We start from the raw sequence: 25,569 nt of genomic DNA, 5'->3' as shown, positions 1-25,569 counted from the left end.
TTGTCTGTGATTGTACTTTCAGTCCATGGTGTGTCACTACTGTGACTGCCCCAGCATAAACTAATGTATGAATGTCTGCGAGTGTAGAAATTGAATGAATGTAGTGTGGTAGTAAGTGAGTGTTTACATAATTTAGTGTTTTTCCTACTTCCTTTGACGTGTTGATTTTTGGTATTCGTGGTCGTTGTGTGGGATCTGTACCTGTATATTTAGTGAGTGTTTCCTGAAATATAAGTGAGAGCGTATTAACTAAATCCAAGTCTATGTTATCAGTGATGGATGAGGAAGTGTCTGTAGTATCATTAGTGGTAATTGTTGTATGTGTGTTATTATCAATGCTTGTTGCTGGATTATCCTGACAGGTTACATGATCTTCATTAATGTTAGATGTTTCTGTCTGTTGATGTATTTGATCAGCAACCTGTTGTTTGATAAGTTCAAGTGTTGTTTGTGGAACAAGGTTGTTGTGTATAATTGTTCTTTTTTGATCAACAACCCTTTGTTCGGTGACAGTGAGATGAGGATACTGTTGTGTGAATTTATGGTGTAGTTGTTGTCTGTATGCTGTCATGTTTGTTTCGAGTTTTGTGATGGTGTAATAAGTACGGATGATAAACTCGTTCATTTCTACTGTCCATTTCATCCGTTGGCGTGGTTTTCCAGCCTTTGTGGTCTGTGGATGCATTGCCACAGAAACACCAAGGCTGGGTTGGTTCCTCACATCTGTTGAGGGCATTGCAGTAGCCATGCTTGGGCCGGTGCTGCTTTCGCCACCGGTAACCAAGGGAGACTGTGACCTATTTTTCGAACGTGAGCCTCTGCCTAACCCACGAACGCGGACCTTGTTAACCCGGGCGACGTCCGAGCCGGTATCACACTTTGATCTAGTTATTACCATGATGAATATCTCCACAGAATGTGGGCGTGGTCACTCTTAGCTTCATTTCTCCCCATAGACCTTACTGGCATGGGTGTCCCTACCAGGAGCTTATGCTCCAGCCTGCATTGCCCTACGGATCAGTAAAATTACTGGGCTCTCCCACCACGACCAGGTGGTGACCACGGGAGAGTTATATTATTATTATTATTATTATTATTATATTATTATTATCAACTCATCTCGATTATATATATAGATTGACAGATTTTCAGACATAAAATCTTTAGAATTTTTATCACTTTTAGATCTTTTTCATAAAATTAAAATTATTAACAATTTTTCCAAGCGTGTTTTAATTCTTTAAATGAAGTCAATTTTATGGGAAATTTTTTGATTTATCTAAATTACGTAGCGAATCGCAATATTTATTTTCGTGTCCGGACTATATTGACAAGTAACTCTTAGACATAAAACACATTATAATTAATGTCGATCCGAACAAAGACGTACTAAAAGAATTATATAATTTAATATCATTAATATTTACGGTACCATCTACCGGTGGGTCTGTTGAGCGCAGTTTTTCGACCACGGAGAGAATTCATACATTGGCCAGGAACACTGGGTCGGAGGAAAAATTGTCGTCGCTAGCGTTGCTTTCGATAGAAAAAGAGCTTTTAAATACGTTGATGGAGTCGCGACCAGCGACTTTTATGATAAAGTAATTAACGACTTTGCGGAAAAAATCGCCGAATAGAATTAGTTTATAAAAAATTTAAAAAAAAAACAAGTTTTTCGATCATTGTTTGTATCGTATTGTTAGCCGAGTATATGAAATAACAAGACCCTGAGAGTCGCTCGGCTTTGATAGAATTAAAAAAAGAGGTTTATTAATTTCAGCGAACATAAATAATTTACAAAGAAACGATTACACACACTTACTAATTACTAATACAAATACATTTGGGACTGCGCGTAACAATGTCATCAATTAGTCCCCGCGTGCCGACAAGACAAAGAACTTATTCTAACTTATATCTAGCTTAACTAAGTACAGGGCCCTAGAGAAAGATAAGGTGGAAGAGAATTAAACAGAGATGATAAGACTGAAAATTGGTTCGAAGGGGTGACTGGCGGTAATAAATAAGAAAAAAAAAACCTCGGATCCGTTCCTTAATAACTTTCTTTGTTTCTGTTCGTCCCGTTTTTCTCTCTCTCCGAAAAATCTTCCTTCCTCTCGCTCCTGTCCTCCTATCTCCTCTGACGTAACCCCTCGACCCCTCGGTGTCACACCCTTTTTGTTTTTATTACCGTCCAGGCCACATGTGTCGACTAACTACCGCGTGGTTAAGTAAACAGAAAACGGAAGTAAAATTGTTACTACAGGAAGATAGTATAAGGAAAGTAAAGAAAAGAAAATAAATAAGGTTTAATAAAGCCACATACGTCCCCACCAAAAGACATATTAACAATTAACAGAAACATTAATATGGAGATACACAACCATTAATGGATGATGAACTACAGTTCATCTTCCAAAGTGAAGCCGGCGATAGTCCACTTTCTGCCCCCGTAAGTTATACGGGTGGGAGATATTACCCCTCTGTTCCAGCATGGTCTCATTACCCGAATCCTTGCGGTCTCCTTGATGCTGCTGGTTATGTTGATTATACCTATTGTAGCTCGCCCGTTGCGCAGTGGGTAGGTGAGGGATGTCTTCTTCCTCTTCAATCTCCTCGATCTCTCCGGATTGTGATCCTTCGTGTCCAATTGGGATGTTACGCTTCCGTCTAGGCTCACGGAAGTTTGAGAAGCACGGTTTTAGTCTGTCTATGTGTACAACAAGTTTTTCCTTTTTATTACAATTTTCGATTTCCGCGTTAACAGGCCCCAGGAGGCGAGAGACACGGAAAGGACCTAAATATTTTGGAGAAAACTTGCCTTGCTTCTTCCCTTTCCTTAACATCCAAACTTTCTGCCCTACCTCAAAGCTCCTCACCTTCCTCCCTGTGTTGATGCGGTTACGGTTAAGTTTGTTACGGTTGCGACTTAATTCGTATGCCGATTCACGGATGCATCGTAGCTTATCCATAAGGAAATCACGATACTCCCGAATACCCGGGTAGTCATTTGTCTGTTCAACAGGGAACGCATGAGGGAATTTAGGATCAAATCCGTAAAGAAGAAATGAAGGTGACTCACTAGTAGAGGAGTGTGTAGCATTATTATAAGCGAACACAGCAGTCTGTAAGAAGGTATCCCAATTGTTGTTGCTGCCGCCTGATATTCTGGCCAAAAGGTTACTGATGGATTTGTTCACACGTTCACAAACTGAGTTCGAACAAGGGCGATATGATGTCGTAACATTGTGCTTGACGGTAAGGATGTTGCACATTTCATTAAAGATGGAGGACGTAAAATTCGTGCCCCGGTCAGAGATGATGATCTCGGGACTGCCATATCTGCAGACTATCCTTTCGAAAAACACATTGGCTACAGAGGCCGCAGATTGGTCCCTTAAAGGGACGGCTTCTGTGTATCGAGTAAACATGTCAATTATGGTGAGAATATAACGATTACCCTTATGTGTTTGATTTAAAGGGCCAATTATGTCGATTGACACCTTTTGAAACGGATAATTAGCGACTTCCGTTTCTTGAAAGGGGGCTCTTCCTTGATGTAAGTTATGTTGTTGGCAAACTTTGCAGAACTTCACGAATCTATCGACGAGTTTTTTCATCTTCTTGAAGTAGTAGTAACGGTTGATCAGGTCACACGTTTTTTCTTTGCCGTAGTGTCCGGCTAATGGTGATTCATGGAATGCTTTAATTACGTCATTAATTGCTGTTTCCCCTACACAAACACGCCTCCATTGACGTATTCCAAACCGTCCCGGTCGTACGTGGACTAATACATCACCATCTACTTGATACTCAGGAAGTATGCCACTACTCGGGTAATCATTGTAAGAGGGTGGGAATTTAATTAAATGATTTCTCATTGGACCAAAAATTCTGTCCCCAATCTGGGACTTCTTTACCTTTTTCCACAACTCTTCACTGATGCAATTAATGACATCGCTGTTTGAGGGGGCTTCTTCTCTACTACCATGTGGTCGAGACAATAAATCAGCCACTGGGTTACTCTTCCCTTGAACATGCGTAATGACCAAATCAAAATTAGATAATTCTACGGCCCATCTCATGAGGCGGTTATTGTGATTTTTCATATTTTTCACAAAGGTTAAAGGTTTGTGGTCGGAAAGCACAGTGACCTTCTGACCAAGAATAAGATGTTTAAAGTGGCGGAGGGCTAAGATTATTGAGTAGCATTCCTTCTCGATAGTGGAATATTTTAGTTCGGGCCCACGGAACTTCCTACTAAAGTAGCCAATGGGAATGAGTTTCCCTTCGCTTTCCTGTTCTAAGACCGCACCAGCCCAGGTATCTGAAGCGTCCGAGTGCATGAAAAAAGGTATTTTAAAGTCGGGATGAGATAGCACAGGGGGTTTAGATAATAGTTCTTTAAATTTTTCGAAGCTTGATTGGCACTGGTCGTCCCATAAGAACTTTACATATTTTTTAGTCAGATATGTAAGAGGAAGAGCAATCTCGGCAAAGTTTGGGATAAAGTTGCGGAAGAATCCCACCATTCCGAGGAAACTCCTGACGTCTTTCACATTACGCGGGGGTTGGACTTCTTTAATCGCATCCACGTTGCAGGGATCAGGTCGTATCCCCTTACTATCGATGATGTGTCCCAGATACCGCACTTCTTTCACCATGAATTTCGATTTTTTTGGGTGCAATTTCAAGTTGGCTTTGTCTAATATAGAGATTACCTCCCTTAGGAGTTTCACGTGATCTTCAAAGGATTGGGAGAACAACACAATATCGTCTTGAAAGACGAAACAATTGATATCTATGAATCTCCCCAACAGCCTAGACATGGCGTATTGAAAATACCTCCCGCTATTCTTTCCACCTTGCGGGAGGCGGCACATCTGGAATTTTCCCCAAGGAGTAGAGAAAGCAAAGAAATGACGTGTTGATTCATGTATGGGTATCTGGAAATATCCAGACTTTAGGTCGATTACCGAGAAGAATTTGCTTCCCTGAAACTTCGTTAAGATCTCATCCACACGGGCTAGAGGGAACTCCTGGGACTGGGTTACTTCGTTAATTCTTCGTAGATCGAGAGTAACCCTTAACTCGCCGGACTCCTTCGGGACAATGTGAAGGGGGGAATTCCATTCAGAAGTACTCTCCTCGCAAATCCCCGCCTTCAGATATGAAACTATCATTTTCTTTAGTTCACTCAAATAACATTGCGGTATTCTATATTGTTTTGTATTAATTATTTGGTTACTTTTAATGATAGGTGTATGAAGAAATTCCTTAGTACCGGTCAAATCTTCTATTTTCCGTGCGAAACATCCGGGGTGTTCATTAAAGATACGCTCCACTTCCTTTTTTTCGTAGTCTTTCAAATGGGATAAATTAACCTCCATCGTATTATCGGATTCCTCCCTTCTGAATCCACAACACTGATAAAAGTCATCAATTTCGGTTCTATTCCAAGATGTTACATTCTCACCTGTTTCAATTAATACTTCCGGGAACCTGTTTAACACATCCATACCCAATACTCCTTCGTATTCGACTTCGGATGGCAAGTGCATGCAAGTCATTTGAACATTTTGAGTTCTCCCTCCTCTTTCGATCTTGATATTAGACTCCCATTCGCATTCGATAACCTCCCCACCGATTCCTCGTAGTCGTTTCCAACTCCTGTGAAGTGCACCGTTCGGTCCCCTACTCCATATCTCGCTCTGAGCGATCTTCAGGCTTAGCACGGACCTTTCCGCACCCGTATCGACCAGAAACTTGATACTGGTACCATAAGCATCACCAAGAATGAGGGGAAGGCCCTTTTTAGAGAAGAACACATTAGGGGCCAGGGTTAGCTCGATGCATGGGACGTGATACTGGCTATCATCACGCCCCGTAATTAGTTTAAATCATTTATATTCCGTTGAGGGCACTGGCGGGCCAGGTGGCGAGGATTCCCACAAATGTAACACCTTTTTAGGACAGATCGGTTCGGGCTATCCTTATTTTTATCTAGATTTCCACCCAGTCTTTCGACCAAACCATTAACAGTACTACATAACGACCCCACCATTTTTTCCAACCTTTCAAGTCTATCGTCTTCCTTTGTTTTCACAATATTCATCACACCATTCGGATCCTCATTAGCGGTTGGGTTCTTTATTTCAATGGTGTGTACAAATTTATTTTCTCTACTAACGTTACACTCGAGTTCGACCCGTTCTTCCCTCTCCGCTTCCTTAATTGCCTGATCTAAGGTCTGGGGTTCTCTCCTTAATACGTATCCCTTTAGCTGGGGCCTTAGGCCCTTTATAAATCTCTCTCTAATAATGTCATCCCTCAAGGCACCAATTTTTTCGTTATTGGAAGCGGCCTTCGACAACAGTGTATTCATGCGGATGACATAGTCACATACCGTCTCATCATGGTTCTGCTTAATACTTAAGAGTTGGTCGAGTGCATTCTTTTCCTTAAGTTCTCGCTTTTCGTAACATTGAATTAATTTTTGCCTAATTCCCTCAAAAGTACAAGGATCTTGGTCAGCCAAGCTGAAGAACGTCGATAATGGCCCCCCTTTTAACCGAGCTTGTAAGACAGCCAATTTCACTTCACTGTTCCACCCAGCCAGGCGAGATATATTATCTATGGTCTTGAAGAATTGGCGGACATTAACCAAATCACTGCCACTATTAGAAAAAATGGGAACCATTCCTAGAAACCCTGTGACTACAGGAGGGATCCCCTCACCCTCGCCTCCTGAGGATGTAGCAAGATTGTTCTGGTTACAATCATCCATAATTAATGATATAAAAATAATACAATTGATTACAAATTGTAGGGCCTTAAATCTACAGGCACGATAATACAATGCTACGTTCTATACAATAAAAACCGTATCCCGTTACTAACAGAATCCTGTCGCGGACGCCATTGTTAGCCGAGTATATGAAATAACAAGACCCTGAGAGTCGCTCGGCTTTGATAGAATTAAAAAAAGAGGTTTATTAATTTCAGCGAACATAAATAATTTACAAAGAAACGATTACACACACTTACTAATTACTAATACAAATACATTTGGGACTGCGCGTAACAATGTCATCAATTAGTCCCCGCGTGCCGACAAGACAAAGAACTTATTCTAACTTATATCTAGCTTAACTAAGTACAGGGCCCTAGAGAAAGATAAGGTGGAAGAGAATTAAACAGAGATGATAAGACTGAAAATTGGTTCGAAGGGGTGACTGGCGGTAATAAATAAGAAAAAAAAAACCTCGGATCCGTTCCTTAATAACTTTCTTTGTTTCTGTTCGTCCCGTTTTTCTCTCTCTCCGAAAAATCTTCCTTCCTCTCGCTCCTGTCCTCCTATCTCCTCTGACGTAACCCCTCGACCCCTCGGTGTCACACCCTTTTTGTTTTTATTACCGTCCAGGCCACATGTGTCGACTAACTACCGCGTGGTTAAGTAAATAGAAAACGGAAGTAAAATTGTTACTACAGGAAGATAGTATAAGGAAAGTAAAGAAAAGAAAATAAATAAGGTTTAATAAAGCCACAGTATCAATTTGTATTATGTATGCATTATTTGTATTTTAGAACTAAAATACATAAATTGTTTATTTTTGTCATTTCCAGTATTTGTTTAAAACTTTTATGGAAATGTCATGTACCGGACAGGTCTGACCCGTCACGAAAGACGCGAAAAAACGGTTAATTTAGAGAAAAATTTATTAGTTTAAAAAAACATAGGTAAAAGTCGTTTGTAGTCGGACACCCATTGTTTATATCAAACTGCCAGGCAGAAACCATAAATCGCGGAAGAAAGTCGTCCTATGATCGGTGAAAGATGGAATTCGTCTTCGAATTTGACTTTTCTCGCGCTCCAGGTAAAAGTCTTGTTACGTTTAGTAACCAGGGACCAACCACTCGGGAAGCGTGATTGAGGAAGAACGACCAATGAAAATGGATGAAGGAAAGAATGAAGTTTGATATAATCTCCGACAATCGAGGACACCTGGCACTCAGCTAACGTTCCGAATAACCAAAACGCCGTGTGTCAACGCACAAAAAAAAAAAAAAAAATACAATTTCTTGTTCATTGTGCCAACCCGTAATCCGTGCCACTTCGGACTTAGACCGTGTCCCCGACTTTAACGGACGAAGTCTCCCCGTGCCCTACAGACTTGTCAACGCCACTGTCACGGGGCCACCTTCGATCGACCATCGAACAACCACATTGACGCTCAGGACGTCCGAACGGCCGATTGTCCTAAAGCAAACTATTTTGTACATAGTATATGTTTATTTTATGTTAAAATAAACGGTTTTTGTCAGATACTTGTCGTCTTTGTCTCTACAGCTACCACCCATGTACGAATGGACCCTAGACCATTGCTGACGCGCAATTAACTGATTGTCCCTGAAAGTCGGCTTCTTACTGAAACACAGCTTCCCTATCATCAAATGTCACGGCTCGCCACTGCACAATACCAGTTTCGACATTTGTATTGCCAAAAGCATTGTCTCGACGTTGTGCGTTTGAACGTCAGTTGTTATAAGGAAAAAGAAACAGTGAATTTTTATACAAAGCATTCTTTTTTAATTATATGTGATTTTGTATTTCATTTGACTAAAATTAAAAAGCATAAAAAATAAATATAAATAAGAAATATGAAGTACTGTATTTTACGGACTATAAGACGCACCTTAATTTTTAAGCAATTTTTTAAAAAAATACCTTTAAGATGCTACGGACTATAAGACGCACCTGAATTTTGGAGGCAATTTTTCGAAGAAAAAAGTGCGTCTTATAGTCCGTAAAATACGGTAACTAGCAGGTAGGCCCGGCGTTGCTCGGGCAAAAGTAACGATAGCGAAGATTAAGATTATTACGTTATAGTCACAAAAAAGGAAAAAGAGTAATTTCATCAACAAACTAAGTATTTCTAAAGAAAGGTCGAATTTGAAAATCGAATGTTCTAATATTGTTCGATTTTCACGACGTGTTCTGATTATATCGCTCCATTTTATTCGAATGTTCTAAAGAAGAAAGGACGAGAAAAACCGAACTAATCTGTTTAAATTTGAAAATCGAATATGTTCTAACATATTACTACTCTTTTTCTTTTTTAGGGTGTACTATAGATTACTCCCTATGGAATTTCAGGACTTTGATTATATATTTGAACTCAGGGGACCGAGACGAGTTCAACGATACCCTACTTTTGGACCGGAGACGAAAAATAAAAAAGTTATCATACTTTTTTCGGCGATCGCGCGATGATAGGGAGTCGCGTCGCTCTCCGCTAAGTCGGCCTCGCTATCGCGATCGGGAGTCCCGTCGCTTGCCGTTAAAATTGCCTTTAGTAGACGTTTCCCCCTTTTTTACTTCGTTCAAGAACTACCGTGAATCGATCACTAGTTTAGCACATGGCGGCGTGTGGTGGCGCCCATACGAGAGGTCAGTCGGGCCGCCATGTTCGCTGCCATAACCGAAATGGCAATCGCGCGATGATCGGAAGTCGCGTCGCTCTCTCCGCTCTCGTATCGCGTGTTTAACCCTCCGGGAGATGACCGTAGTCCGACGTCATGGTTTGCAGACTTTACCGCAAGATGGCAGTACTAGCAACTATGGTGCCGTCTTCATGAGTGCATTAAAAAAGTATGGTAAGTGAAAAAGTATGATAACTTTTTTATTTTTCGTCTCCGGTCCAAAAATAGGGTACCGTTGAACTCGTCTCGGTCCCCTGAGTTTCAATATATAATCAAAGTTCTGAAATTCCATAGGGAGTAATCTATAGTACACCCTCTATTTTTATTCCAGCGCCCGTAAATCTTGCACGTCGCTTTCTTTTGTTCTCCATTGTTACTTAACACTTCCATTGTTGATGGAAGTGTTAAGCCTTAATCCTGTCCCTCTCCCGTGGGGAGGAATTTTAAAAAATCCCTTCTTAGTGTGCGTTCTCGTGACGTACCCTAACTGTGTACCAAATTTCAACTTTCAACTCCTAACCGTTTATGCTCTCACTGATTATTATTATTATTATCAACTGGTCTCGATTATATATATAGATAATAATGCTTTGATACTAAAATATTGATGTTTTTCTCCGATGTATCGATGAATTAAAACGTCACTAGCGATGTCCCAACTTTACTATGGGCCATTTTTACTGTGGAGTGTTTTGAAAACATTGCTATATTTGTAAACTCTATCAATTTTTTTTTTTTTTTTTAATATCATTCTTCCATCTCTTATGCTTATCGATTCGAACTCTTAGTTTCGATCATAATGCCAATCAGTGGCGCACTCAGAGAGGACACTGACATCCTCAAAAAAAAAAAAAAACTAAAAAAATTTTCCAAAAAATCTCTTCCTAATTAGAACTCGTGTTTTTATTTATTGATATTGTATCGTGTCTTCTATCTCTATACTACCGAAGAATTAGCGGTCACATAAAATAGGGATTTTATTGAATTAGCATTAACGTTTTTTTTTTTTTTTAATCAATTCAACTAGGCTTCCCCAAGATTAAATCCTGTGTGAGCCACTTGTGCCAATATGACTACATACAACAATCGAGCGTATATGAACACGATTCTTGCGTTGGGTGCATGTGGCAGCTTAGTTTCCGCCTTAGCTAATTATTTCAAAGACCGATATCCTAATCGCTGACATCCCGATATAAGAGTTATTAGCGCGGTTGCGGTCGACGTTTTCAATGCGAAAACGTTGTACGTCGGACGTTCATCGCCGCCTTCCAGTAAGCCTAGAAGTTTGAGAATGGCGTTTGGAACGTCAGCGAAATCATACTCGACGTTCCAAACGCCATTGTCAAACTTCTAGGTTTACAGGAAGGCTGCGCTGAACGTCCGACGTACACGTTTTCGCGATGAAACGTCGGCCGCAACCTCTCTATTCAAAGAGCAGAATGAACTTTCGCAAACACGGTTCAAACATTTCGTCGAATCGCATGTGACGAGTTTTAATAACCTTATATCAAGTCTACAGAATAAAACACAGTTTAAATGTTTTCAGCCTACACAGGTCTTCAGGAACCAACAAGTTCTAAAATGAATGTTAACACATTATAGAACATGAAGTTTAAAAACTTGAAACAATGGAATTCTAGGATCGAATGTTTAGGAATAATGTCAAAATTAGCAAATTTTATTGGATGCATACTGGATCACAATGATGAAACATAACAGGCTTGCCATGCTTTGGAAACTAATTTCTCTGCTTGTAATTGATACAATGATCCTTTAAATTGATGAAGATTTAAAAATTTTCAGTGCAGGGCTTCCATATCTCTAACGTGTCCAGTCCTTGCTGTCATCCTGAGAAGAGATGCATATTGCAGCAATGGAAATATCTTCATCTGAGACATAAACAGAGAGGGCAGTGGTGGTTTTTTGTGTATTATGTCATACTCATGTTCTTTAATTAACCTGTTTCAAAGGTCACTATTGAGGTATGTGATCTTAGCACAATATAGCACAAACTCACTCTATATTTTCTTCAGGCTGATTAAAGAACATATGTAAACAAATTGAAAACATATTACAAGTGCACTGAGAAATGTCTGTAATGTTCAATTTCATATCAATTATTAGATTTTTTGAAAATACAAAAAAGTCAGTAATCTGACATTTTCAACAATTCTGACAAATTTATACTGTAGATCAGGCCTGGCCAACTTATAGTGGAATGTGAACGACTTTTATGAGTTAAAAGCACCAATGACCATATTGCCGTTCTTCTATAATAGTTTCTATAATTAGTTTAATAAGCTACCCTAATAAAATTATGCTGCAAAACATACTTACATTTATTTATTGCACAGTAATTAGCATTCCAATTACCAAACATAAATTAAATGACAACATTTATTTTATATCATAACAAAAAATAATTTTATTTCTTTCATCACATCTTAAATCATAAATTTTGCTCTTCTTTTATTCTTAGGACACAAAATAATTACTAAAATAACATAACCTAGCAATGATCTTTGACACAAAGAGCACTTCTTTGTATCTATCCAGGTGTAATGGAGCATTACCAACTCATAGCAAATACTTAAAAGATTTCTCCATGAAAAATGTGGTTCTCCTACCAAAATTAAACCATGCTTTTTGTGTATTAACAGTGCCATACTTTCTGCGATCAACCAAAAACGACACGCTGATCGACTTGTTGGCCACCCTTGTTGTAATTGAATTAAAGAAAATAATAATAGTAAAATTTCAAACAGTTTATTTTTATCTTTCTTTCTACATTTTCAAATGATATTACAGAAAAAAGTAAAATTCACAAAGAGGATAATCACAATTTATTATACATCAAGTAAATTATGTTAAGAATATACAATTTTGTTTTACAATACTAATTTTTATGTTTTATTTTAATTCCATTAATTTCACAACTCAAGTAAATAAAGATGATTCTGTAACGAGAAATGCTAAAAGAAATAATCTCTTATTCGTGAGAATAATAAATTTCTTCAACAAGATAAAATGCATTGTGCAAATTTATTAACAATATTTAATTATTATTATTTTTTTTATTTTTAACTATAAAAACTTTTGAAATTTTTTTAACAATTTCATATCTTATAAAATAGTTTTTGTTATTATTCTGACATTAAAATTGGTACAAATTTTCAAGCACTTTAATTATAGAATTTATATTTGAGGATTTTTTAAATTTTGTTTATTTATTTTAATATAATATAATCTGTTTTGATTTGGTCATAAGTCAATATTATAAGGAGTAAGGCTTGAATATAAATATCATATAAAATAAAATCAGTTTTTTTAAAATAACAATTGAATTGTTTTGAAAAGCTTGAGTGCCATGCTTCAATAATTTGATGCTGAGCACTTGACAGTGCAATTGCTGTGCTTTTGTGGTGCAATGGTAAATGTAATTGTTATTTTTTGTTAACTGTACATTTTAAAATAATCTGTTAGACATCTTGACTAGTGCTTCCTTTTTTGGTTTTGCCAATTTCACGCTTCTGCTTGTGAGTCTGTGCCGAACTGGTGCGTAAAGTCCCAGAACTTTTACTTTGATTAGAGAGAGTGGAGAGTGTTGACATATTTTCCAACATAGTAAAGATGGCAGAAGGTGAAACGTCTAATCTAATTAAATCTACCAGTATCCTATAAAAAAATTAATATTCTTAAGTAACTGAAACTTAATATCTTAATTAAATTACTTTTTTACTATAAAAGAAGAATACTGAAGCTATAAATTAAAAAAGTGATGATACTGTGTATATGATTTTATTTAAGTTAATTTTAACAAATTTATTGGGCTACAATTTGAAAAAATTGTAGACTACTATCATCCATTTGTCTGTCTTTTCTTAATTTTGAGAATGGAGTTAGACAGATAAAAGACAAGACCAGATAGGGAAACCTTAGAAACAAGAAGTCCCAATTAACTATATACAAACTTCCAATGCAAACTGGAAGTCATGTTATTTCAATTAAGAAATTTTCCCCTGAAAGGTTTTAGATAGATGACTGGCATGACTATTGTTAAAGGAAAAGTATTATGTACAGAAGCAAACCACTAATAGTTTGAGGTGGAAAGCATGTATTTTAAATTAAATAAATTAAAATTGCAGCCCAGCATTGTGACAATGTCACATAAATAATTGCTCATTATATGTAATAGAGTATTGTAAATGAGAATATTTTTTATTAAATTATGATATAAATACCACATTTTATATTACTTAATACACTTTTATATGCATTTTTATGTGTATATATTGCAATTTTAAATACATATAAATTCTCCCTTAGTGATAATGAATGGTGTAAAAGCTATTTTTAAGCAAAACTTTTTAAATTCCAGAAAGCTTTTGAGCTACTTTATTGTCCAATTTCAGCTACTATTAGGATGAACTAGTCTTAATGAGTAATTATTTATTGTGACATCACAATGCCGGACTGCAATTTTAATTTATTTAATTTAAAATATATGCTCTCCACCTCAAATTAGTAGTGGCTTGCCCTTGTACATCATACTTTTCCTTTAACAAAAAAGTTGTGCCAGTCATCTATCTAAAACCTTTCAGGGGAAAATTTTTTAATTGAAATAACATGACTTCTGGTTTGCATTGGAAGTTTGTATGTAGTTTGTCTGTAAGATATTTTTCTAAATTATTTAAATATAGTATGTATGGGTTTACAGAATACATTGTTATATATTAATCAGGGCTTCCTGCAACTAATGTTTCCCTATCTTGTCTCATCTTTCATGTATCTAACTCCATTCTTGAGATTAAGGAAAGACAGATGATAATGAGAATTTATATATCTACAATTTTTACAAATTGCAACTCAATGAATTCATATATTATTTCAAACATTTATGAACTATTGTTAAATTGTATGCATTATTATTTTTTATTGAAATTGAATTAATTGTTTATTTTTATTTATTTATTATTATTATTTAATATATTTTATTCGTATATTTATTATTTTTATGTTATTTTAAATTTCTTATTCTTATTTTAATTCAAACATTGCATTCAATTTTTAAATGTATTTTTTCATTTGATGTTGATGTTGATGTTAACTGAAAAAGGTCAGTCAAACTGATCAAAAACATTTTTAATTTTAATAAATATGTTGCTAGGATTAATAAGATGATTTTTATTTGTATTAACACTTTTCCTAGTTTAATACCACCATTTTGGAAATACAAATTCAAAATGTCTAGATTAAATATACTAAAACATTAACATCAAACTAAATCAATGATACCCAAACTCTTTAATTGACAGGTTCCAGTTAGAAAGGATACTGATAATTTGTATATTCAATATATATCAAAGATAGGCCAATTTCCATATGATGTGTTAAATATACAGGTTAGATTAACAAGTACCACAATCTGGATTTGGCCTATGGGCTGTAGTTTGGACACTGCTGAACTAAATAATGATCAATCTGATAACTTTTTGAAATTAAATCGATAGCCTTTTTAATCATTGAAGACAAGGATAAACTGCACAAAACTTATACAATCAGATTATAAATCTAATATTGCTAGACTCAACTGACTACAATCTTATGTTACTTGTACTGCTATTGCCTATAGTTAGCTTAAAACCATGAAGAATTGTGGATATGACATTCCAGTCAGTGCAGTGATTAATCTGTACGGGTTTATGGTCATATTTAATTACAAACTGGAATTGAAGACCAGACAAAGATCTTCACTAGTAATATATGTGCACATTAAGTGGAAGATGTAGGCTCGAGCTCCATTATCAGTCAATCTTTTCTTCCAGAAATTTCTAGATCATTTACTTTAATCTAAGTTTATTTCTAATTATTATATACTTATATTATATTATTATATATATAATATATAATCAATATTAAAAAAAGATTGGTTAAGGTTAAATTACTAAAAAAAATGACTCTATAAAAGTTAAATGTAAAAAAATTGAAATTTTATAAGATACCTAACAGTGATTAGTTAATGATTAATCATTGACTAATCACTGACATGTCAATCTGAATTAATTATACAATCTCAATTAATCAATCATTGTTAATTGGCTAACTTGACAATCAAAAGGAATCTATAAAAATAGGAACATGACATTTTTGTAGATTCCTTTTCATACACTAAAGAAAGGCAAGGATTAAAGAGGCCTGTGCCTAAAATGCACTTGCTACTTGAATAAAGTATTCCAGAGGGAAACAGTGTTGGTTTCACAAGAACAGTCTCTTTTTTTGCAGAAATAGAATAAAAACACCAATTCCCTTAAAAAGATGACATATTTATTTTCAATTTAAAACTGTCAAATAATAATTTCATTATAAATTTATTCATTTCATTATATTTTCAAACTGTAAAAATTGTAGCTAAGATAGGAACTACTGAACACTACTCCAGAGACTATAACACCAGCACAAGATGAAACTGAGAATGAGCAATAGTGTATGACTGCTACCTGTGATGTAATACACATCACAGCCAGTAATCATCAAAGCAAACAGGTTTGATTGGAGGTATAATATTGCATTAGTGCAAGTCAAAGTAGATGGAAACCTCACTAAAGCAATTGAAATTAATCAAGGTTTGCAGCAGGGTGGTGTTTTTTTTTTCATTAATTTTTCATCATTTCCCCTTTTGGGGATCAGAATCACCTTGTTCCACTTTCGCATCACAAGGATGACATTTCTTTAATTCTTTTTTATCTTTATCTATCAATTAAACATGTATTCATACAAACAGAATAGTATAAAATAATACATAAAAATACTGACAGCGTTCTTATCTGTCTTACAGAGGTCCAGCTACTTGTTGGGTTATAAGCTAGGGAGGTAACTTCCTCCCCTCCTTTACATCAAGATTCTTCTTGCAAAGGTCAATAGGTCAATAGAAGTTTTTTATCACGTATCATTAGGTACATGTCAAGATTAGAGTCGTCATTACATTGTTGATGTAAAGTTGAGATCTCAATACGTTCTTTCTCATACTTGCCGCATTTAAGGAGTAAGTGTTCAAGGTCTTGATTATCTTCTCCACATGAACAGGTTGCGGTTCTATGTTTTCCTATTCTTTGAAGGTATTTGTAGCAATTGCAATGGCCTGTATATAATTAACTTGTAAGATGGCCAACTGGAAGCCAACGAAGATCTTTTATCCATTCTTCCACACTTGGCAATAGCCAAAACGTGTGTCTACCCTTATTTGAGTTGATCCAGCATTCTTGCCATTCCATTAGAGTATTGTTTCTTATCATGTTCTTAACCCCTGATATAGGAATTTTATCGAAGTTTGTTTCAGATAAGCAGGTCGCTTCCTTAGCTAATAAGTCTGCTTTCTCATTACCCATAACACCCATATGGGCTCTTATCCAGCGAAATTTGATATCCAGACTGCTCTCGCTAATAGCTGTTTTGATCTTAAGTGCCATTCCATTTTTAACAGTAAACTGTTTAAGTGTAGCTATGGCCAATCTGCTGTCGGAATTTATAGCAGGGTGGTGTGTTATCCACACTGCTGGAGAGAGTGATGGAGAGAAATTCACCAACTGGCCATCTGTTCAACTGTGTTAGCCAAAATTTAGCTTATGCCGATGATGTAGGTATGCTGTCCCATAGCCTGGGAGAGCTGCAGGAAGGATTGGGTAGATTGGAAAGTGAGGCAGAGGAATTGGGGCTTCATGTGAACCACAGTAAAATGCAATACTTGCTTTTGTCTAGGAAAGTTGCTGCCAGGGAAAACAAATACATCAAGTTAAATGGTGTCAACTATGTGATAACAACTTAAAAGACGAGATAAAAGCAAGGATTGCAATGGGAAATAGAGTTTACTGGGCCCTGATTAGAATTCTTAAATCCTGTAGTCTGTGTAGAAGATTGAAGGTGACTGTTTATTGAAGTTATTAGACCAGTGGTGATGTATAGTTTGGAAACATGGACAATGACTGTGGCTATGGAGTAACTCTTGAGAAGATGGGAGAGAAAAATTCTAAGGAAGATATTTGGGGCAGTGTGTGAGGTGGGGCAATGGTGGATTCAGAAAAACAGTGAATTGGAAGAACTGGTTATACTGAAATAGTTATGGGAAATAAAGAGTAACAGCCTGAGATGGTTGAGGCACATTTAGCAAATGTCAGATGCTAGAGCTGCCAAGAAGATCTATAGAGGAAATCTGGGTAGCAGGAGATGTAGAGGAAGAACATGGAAGCGATGGCTGGATGACATGGAGGATGATTTGAGGTAGATGGGGGTCATGATAGGAGGCAACATGCAGAAGATCGTCAAGAGTGGGCTGTGATTGTCAGAGAGGCCAAGGCCCTATGTGGGCTGTAATGCCAAGGAGTAGTAGTAGTAGTTGTAGCAGCTAAGATAGGAAATGTTGAGATAGCAATCAAAGTATAAATGACTTAAGTAATTAGAACAGAACTATGAACAAATATGCTTTTGCTATCTCATAAATTAAAATAAGAAAAGAATAATGATAAGAAAACAAAGAAAAATTTTATTTTGAAAAATAATTAAAAAAACAAAACATGGTAAAGTCATTAATGATCATGAAACATGTAATATAATAATAAATATTTAAAAATAAATCATAAGTAAATTACCAATTTAATTAGTTTAGTTTCAAATATCTTCTAAAGACAAGGTATAAAATTTAATTACAAATAATATTGCTGAAAAGTAACATTTTAAAGTAGCTTAACTGACTTTAATAAGATCAAATAATAAAATTGTTATTTATAGATTTTAATATCTATAAAAAATATGTTTTTAAATATCTGTAAATTTGTATACATATTATTTTTTGTTAAATAATTTATATTATAATAGTAATTTAACACTATTATAGTACAAATTTTTATGCTTTTGTAAGATTTTAAAATTATACATGCCTACTATATTTGTAAGTTTGAATCAATCTCTGATATTCAAAAATTTTATTGTGTTTTGTTTAATTTGTTGGAGTTGAAAGACTGGTAATGAGACAAAGATAGCCAAAAAACATTTAATCTTATAAAACTTGCTGACTCCTTTAATGTTTAGCATTTCATTATTTGTTAAAATTATTATTAAATATAAAAAAATCCTTACTTGAACACTTGTGGATTCATTGTCAAGCCACTGGAACAGGCAAGTTCATAGAATTCCAATTCATTAGAATTTAAAATATTTTGTACCATTTGATGACTGTGAGTTTGTGTTTTTGATGATGATGAATGATTTGCTCCAGTCATTCTGCTTCAAAATTATTCAATCATAACTTTTCTGAAAGATTTAATAAATATTTATATAAAAATTAAATTAGCACTTATAAATAATTCTTTCAAATTTCCTTACATACAACATTTTCAGACTTCATATCGTGTATTCAACAGATACAAATTTATTTCTTTTGTATATTCAAAGTTCTTCAAATACATATTTTGAAATGTATCTAACATTTAACCTTTTATGAATTCTCTCAATTCATACTAATGTCTTTCAATTCATATTCAATTAAATGGAACATTTCAATAATTTGAATTTTCGCCTTTGTTTAATAATCTAAATTTAAAAATAAATCTCAATTTAAAGTTCTACTAAACAAATTTTTTTTTCTTAATATCAAGCTTCTGCATTCCCATATCTATGTATAACAAGCTATATACTGGATACAGAATAAGTTAAAAACCACACCTTTATCAATCCAGCAAAAGATTTTTAATACAATAAAAACGTTTTCAATCATTTTAAATGATCTTCCTCAGTTACAGAAAAATAGAACATAAATAATTATGGAATAAATATAAAAATTAATGGAAAATGCCCATGCGGACTAAATATAAATAAATAAAATAAATAATATAAATAAGGCTAAAATAACAAATAACAAGATATAAGATGAACCATAGCATTATCCATTAGTATCTTGGGTCCATTATCCATTAGTATCACGTATCCGCATCCCTATGTACGTTTATACATCCTGTTCTCATATGCGCCTTGAAGATTTCCAACTTCTCAAGATGTTTCACTGCATGCCTGTTCGTCGTAGTTTTGATAATAGCTGCTTGATCCCATTAGACATTAACATCCTGTTGTCTTGCATATGTTGCTAGCACAGTGCTGTCAAGGTTCTTATCGATAGTGTACAGTACCTGTGCTCCTTGAGCCTGTTTTAAATGGCGGATAGTTGCACCTACATAAACAAGCTTAGAATCGAAACGTTGGTCGTGTAAAGACACCAAATAAACTCTTGTCATTGAATTCCAATCTTCCTTCTTTTTATCATTTCTTAAAAGTTTGTAAACAGTGGGATTATGTTGGTATACAATTTGAAGATTATTAGCCTTGGCAATATTTCTATGTATTTTGTTTAAAAATGGGTTGTAATTTAGCACCACCCTTCTCACCTGGTCTACTTTGAGAGAATTTCATCTTGTGGTTTGAAAGGATGTAATAAGCCTCTACCTTCTCTTTCCGGTATCCTTGCTGCTCGGCTATCTTAAGAATGTAATCCAATTCCTTAATCGTGTCATAAATGCTTGTGCAATGTGTATAAGCATGTTTAATCCAAGCCCTGAAAGATGATAACTTGATGTGCTTGGGACTGATGAATTGATGTGGGATAATAATAGGCTGAAAACAAGGTTTCTGATATATGTCGGTCCAGATTTCCCTTTGCTTGCAGGTGATGGAAATATCAAGGTAGTTAACATTAGTACTGCTCTCCTGGTCTATATGTAATGATAAGCATGACGGGAGTTTATTTGGTGCCTTTACACGACCAATGTTTTGATTCCAAGCTTGTTTATGTAGGTGCAACTATTCACCATTTAAAGCAAAGGCTCAAGGAGCACAGGTACTGTACACTATCAATAAGAACCTTGACAGCACTGTGCTAACGACATATGCAAGACAACAGGATGTTAATGTCTAATGGGATCAAGCAGCTATTATCAAAACTACGACAAACAAGCATGCAGTGAAACATCTTGAGAAGTTGGAAATCTTCAAGGCGCATATGAGAACGGGATGTATAAATGTACATAGGGATGCGGACACGTAATACTAATGGATAATGGACCCAAGATACTAATGGATAATGCTACGGTTCATCTTATATCTTGTATTTTATTCTCTTTCGTTATTTTAGCCTTGTATATATTATTTATTTTATTTATTTATATTTAGTCCACTTGGGCATTTTCCGTTAATTTTTATATTTATTCCATAATTATTTATGTTCTATTTTTCTGTAACTGAGGAAGATCATTTAAAATGATTGAAAACGTTTTTATTGTATTAAAAATCTTTTGCTGGATTGATAAGGGTGTGGTTTTTAACCCATATCTATAAATTTTAATTTCTTATATAATTTCTTATCATGTAATATATACTAATTATCTCTTAGTCTTTAATATCTCTTTTCATTCATTCTTTCCACACATCAGTAACATCAATATCTTTTGTATTAATTAATCATTTCTCTTCATAATCTCATTTCATATACAATTGAACCTGTTTATATTGAATCTCAAATGAATGAGAAAAATTCTCATTCATTTGTACATGAAATGAGATCATGAAGAAAAATGATTAATTAATACAAAAGGTATTGATGTTACTGATGTATGGAAAGAATGAATGAAAAGAGATATTAAAGACTAAGAGATAATTAGTATATTAGAAAGATAGAAAGATATTATTATATTATTAGAAAGATAGACAAGTTTTGAGATGTAGAGGTTCCTCATAGTAAACAATAATAGGTTTAAGATTAAAACTGAAGACAAAACCTGTCTTCAATTTTAATTTTAAACTTAAACCATCTGGTGATAAAAACTGAAAAGAGTAACAAATTTGATTGGAGGCATAATATTGCATTAATGCAACAGCAAGTACAGTAACACACCTGTATTAGGTATTAATAAGATTTTTGACATACCTTAAAAGAAATAGTTTGTGAACAGTTTCGCCAATGCCCAACTTTCTTCAACCAAGCCAAACTCATAGCCAATCAGAGACAAGCAGTGTTAGTTGTAATTACGAAGGCTATTTTTTAAATAAGGTCCGTTTTTTAATAAGAAGAAAAATACCGTAAATATTGTTAAAATATATTTTTTTCCATATTCTATATACTTTTATCTACTTTTCTACATATCAATAATTTCCATTTTGTTTAAACATTTGTCATACCGCTCAACAATTTTTTGAATTCCGACTTCAAAGAAATCTGCCGCCTGTCAAGAAGCCCAATCCACGACTGCAGTTTTCACTTCTTCGTCGTTGAAATGTTGATCATCAAGAAACTCCTTTAAGTATCGAAACAAGTGAAAACCACTGGGTGCAAGGTCTGGACTGTGTGGATGATCATATCGTGTCAAAACGATAAAGCACTGTTTAATCTTTTTGTTTTGTGATCGTCAGAAAGCAGTCTTGGAACGCACCGAGAAAACAATTTTCGATAATTCAGTTTCTCTGAAACAACGGTATACAAAACTGATCTTGAAATCTGTGGAAATTCAATTGATAATGTTGAAATCGTGAATCATCAGTCCTCTTGAATTTTGTTATCCACATCACAAATCAAATCTTCAGAAATCAGAGAAGGTCGGCCAGGGCGTGGCTCATTATGCACATTAACTCATCCATCCTTGAACATTCTTACTCATTTTCGAACTTTACTGTCACTCATAGCATTATCACCGTAAACTTCACAAATCTGACAGTGAATTTCCGCTGCTGCCAAGTTTCTTGCATTCAAGAATCGAATAACAGATCGTATCTCACAGTCGGCGGGAGACTCAATTTTCTTAAACATTTTAAACTTCTACAGCTCAGCATACAGACAGACGATATGGCTGCAAATGGCATCAAAACATGTACCAAGCTTGCTCAGAGCAGAAGTGCATGCATACTGCTGTGATTGCGCATTATTCTCACTTTCATTCACAAACGGACCTTATTTAAAAAATAGCCCTCATACATACTGTATTGCAAGATATGTTTCTCAACTACAGTTTATGCTATCAAAATGTAGTTGCTAAGCTTTGAATTTTTAATTGACAATTAAGTCCATAATTTGAGATATAGAGGTTTTGGGAAAATTATTTGAGATAAATATGGAAAATATATTGAATTAGGATAAAAATATAGGGAAAAAAATAAATTTTGAGATAACTAAGTTTAAAAAGACAGGTTCAACTGTATCATCAAAACCCACTATTGGCTGCCAAGTGAATAAAACCATTGTTTGTGTTGATTAGAGCTTCACCAACAGGCAGGAAGGTTTCTGAAATTCTGCAGGAAAGTTTGTGTATTAAAAAAGATTCGTGCTATTAAATTTTGGGGGTTCAAGGTCAACAGGATGGGTAGATAGAGGATGGTCACATGTCATATCTCAAGTAGGGTCAAACTTAATGATGATTTCACTCGTTATTAGCATTTACAATTTTTTTATAAAATCCATCCCTACTCTCAAAATTAAGCTTTTTACCATTTTATAATAATTAAAAATATAAACAGTTTTTTAAAATAAAATATCGTAACAGATAGCGCCACCAGAATTTTAAATGTTGCCAAGAAAGTTAAGCAATTCGTTGCTGGATTTTTTACAATTCTGGATTCCTTATCTCAATTAATGGAAAATGGCAAAGTTTAATCAAAATCTATCAAGCAGATTTTGAGAGCAAACACAATTCTCTAAGCTTCACAGAAGAAGCTTTGCTAATACTCCACTTCAATTAGATAAAGGAACACATGCTGTTGCCAGTTGGCATACTGGTGGAATATGCATGAATTTACATTGCATTGGGTCAGCTCAGTCAGCTTATAATTCCAGTATACTCTTAATTGCGTATTTTATGTATATGAGTGTGCACATCGCTACATTTTACAATTTTTTGCACGTTATTTTTTTTACTGATTCAGTAATTTATAATTAATACATTTACTTTCTTTCCCATTTTTTCCATTTTATTTTGTGACTTATATTAAATTAATAGTTTATGTTCTGTTTTTACTCATTTTATTACAGAATTTTTATTTATCAGATATGTTTTAATTTTAAATATCTTTTGTTGGTTTTTGTGACTTTTCATTTTACTAAATTATCAATGCCAATGCTTACTTTAATTACATATTTTGAATTTGTCATCATGGAATTTGTAACTTTGCTGATTAATACAATAGACCTGTGTAAACAAATAAATAAATTATGCAAAAATATTGTTGTTATATTATTTATCTTAAAATTTTGATTTTTTTATTATTAATCTAAATAACTCTTTTAACTTGGCCCCAATTTTTTGGGTTTTTGATACTGAATGGTTCAACTATAGCACTGCCCTCTCATCCATTCCCTCACTTGAATAATAATTGGCAATGGCTAACACTTAAGCACACAAATTAATTTTAATATAAACAAACATTTTCAGCCACATTTAGAATCATTCGTCAAATAAGTTCTAAAATTATATGAAACTAGTTAAACTACAAGAGCCCTCCTGTATATGGATCACTAAACAGGGAACTAAATGATTTAGAAGTGACCAGACATCCTGTTTTCACATCTCTTCTTTATTTCACAACTGGCTGCCTAAGTAGACACTGGGTATCTTTAACATCACTCTTTCTTTATTGACAGGCTGTTCAGTGCATTGTTGGGAAATTTTAACTGTAAATATACGTATTTTAAAAAGAATGTGCATTAGTTAGCACCTCTTTACTAAATGTCTTAAAGAAAAAGCCAACAGAAGAGGGGCATGCGTATTGGAGTGTAAGATATTCCTGAATAAAGAGTGATGTTAAAGATGCCCAATGTCTACCTATACAGCCAGTTGAGAAGTAAAGGAGAATTAAAAGAAAACACAGACACATTTTGGAATAAGTCAACTGTTTTCACATCTTTTATTCCTCTTTTCTCACAGTTTTCTCAGATCAAGATGTCTCAATGTTCCACCATGCAATTTTGACTGAAAACTGGAGTTATTATAAAGCATAGCTATTCAATAATACAAACAGTGGCAGAACTATAATGGCACAAAATGAATTGGCAGGACCAGGACCCAGAGCCAAGGAACCAAATGTGTCAAGCAAACAGCCTATAAATTTGGGCGATTCTTTTCTCAATTGAGGGTTAAAGGAGAATAGACTCACATTAGAATTTCAAGCCACAGCCAGAAATAAACTTTTTTCGTCTCTGAATACAAAGTAAATATTTCGCAAAAAAGTGAGAAACCAGGGTTTTCAAATATAGTAGTACAACGTTTAGGTTAATGTTACCTATGGTTCCAAAATGACGGCTCGTCTCTGATTCCAGCAAATAGAAGGGAAACAGTGAGGGCGCATGTTCTAACCTAACCTATTCTAATAAATTACCATAATTATTAGCTACAAAATTATTAGAATAGGTTAGAACGTGCATCCCCACTGTTTCCTTCCTTCTATTTGCTGGAATCAGAGACGAACCGCCATTTTGGAACCATACCTAACATTAACCAAAGTGTATTATAGTATGCATTTGCACAATAGGTAACAGTTGGAATATGTAAAATAAAAACCATCAGCATGCCATGCAAGGTGAAATCAAAATTGCTGAATAATTTCGTAAGATTATTTGACATTTTCGTACCCACAGCGGTGTCTGACGAGTGCCCCACTTCGGAGAGCTAAAAATCAAGTTATCCTTTAATTAAACTGTTGATCACTTGAAATAATTGGAGAAATGGCTTCAAAATACTACTAGAAGTTACTTTTAGTACATTTACGAATATACTGTATTTACAATACATATACCAAAATACCAAAAAGTATAGCCTATAAACGAATTGAATGTTCATATTCAAATATATTGACTCTATATCATATTTATATTATTACCTCTTTACTTCGAACCATTCAACGTACAGTCTATAGTTTTTACATTTGAAACTATAAAAACACGAAGATTATTTTAAATATTTATATTTCTAATTTCCGGTTCCGACAGTTATGTATTTCTTGTTATTAACGGTAGAGGACGTAGCAACGATATTTCTTGAATTTAGGTTGCCATTACTTTTTAAT

At 34.8% G+C, this 25,569-nt stretch overlaps 1 protein-coding gene and 1 long non-coding RNA gene across 2 annotated transcripts in view; one reads left to right on the top strand and one right to left on the bottom strand.

Moving 5' to 3' along the window:
* The window catches only part of LOC136983516 (uncharacterized), a 345,314-nt gene that overhangs the window by 135,314 nt on the left and 184,431 nt on the right, over positions 1–25,569 (top strand). The gene's annotated exons all lie outside the window — the stretch shown is intronic.
* LOC136983526 (uncharacterized) lies at positions 12,234–25,537 on the bottom strand. The gene is made up of 3 exons (XR_010882056.1): positions 25,384–25,537; positions 18,613–18,786; positions 12,234–13,158 (listed from the first exon to the last, which is right to left on the bottom strand). It is a non-coding gene; the product is annotated as an uncharacterized lncRNA (long non-coding RNA).

The sequence above is a fragment of the Centruroides vittatus genome, unplaced genomic scaffold, assembly GCF_030686945.1.
Source record: "Centruroides vittatus isolate TY-2023 unplaced genomic scaffold, ASM3068694v2 contig_882, whole genome shotgun sequence".
NCBI lineage: Eukaryota > Metazoa > Arthropoda > Arachnida > Scorpiones > Buthidae > Centruroides > Centruroides vittatus.
Note: the sequence above shows the minus strand (reverse complement) of the source record. Positions and strands in the feature narration are given on the sequence as shown.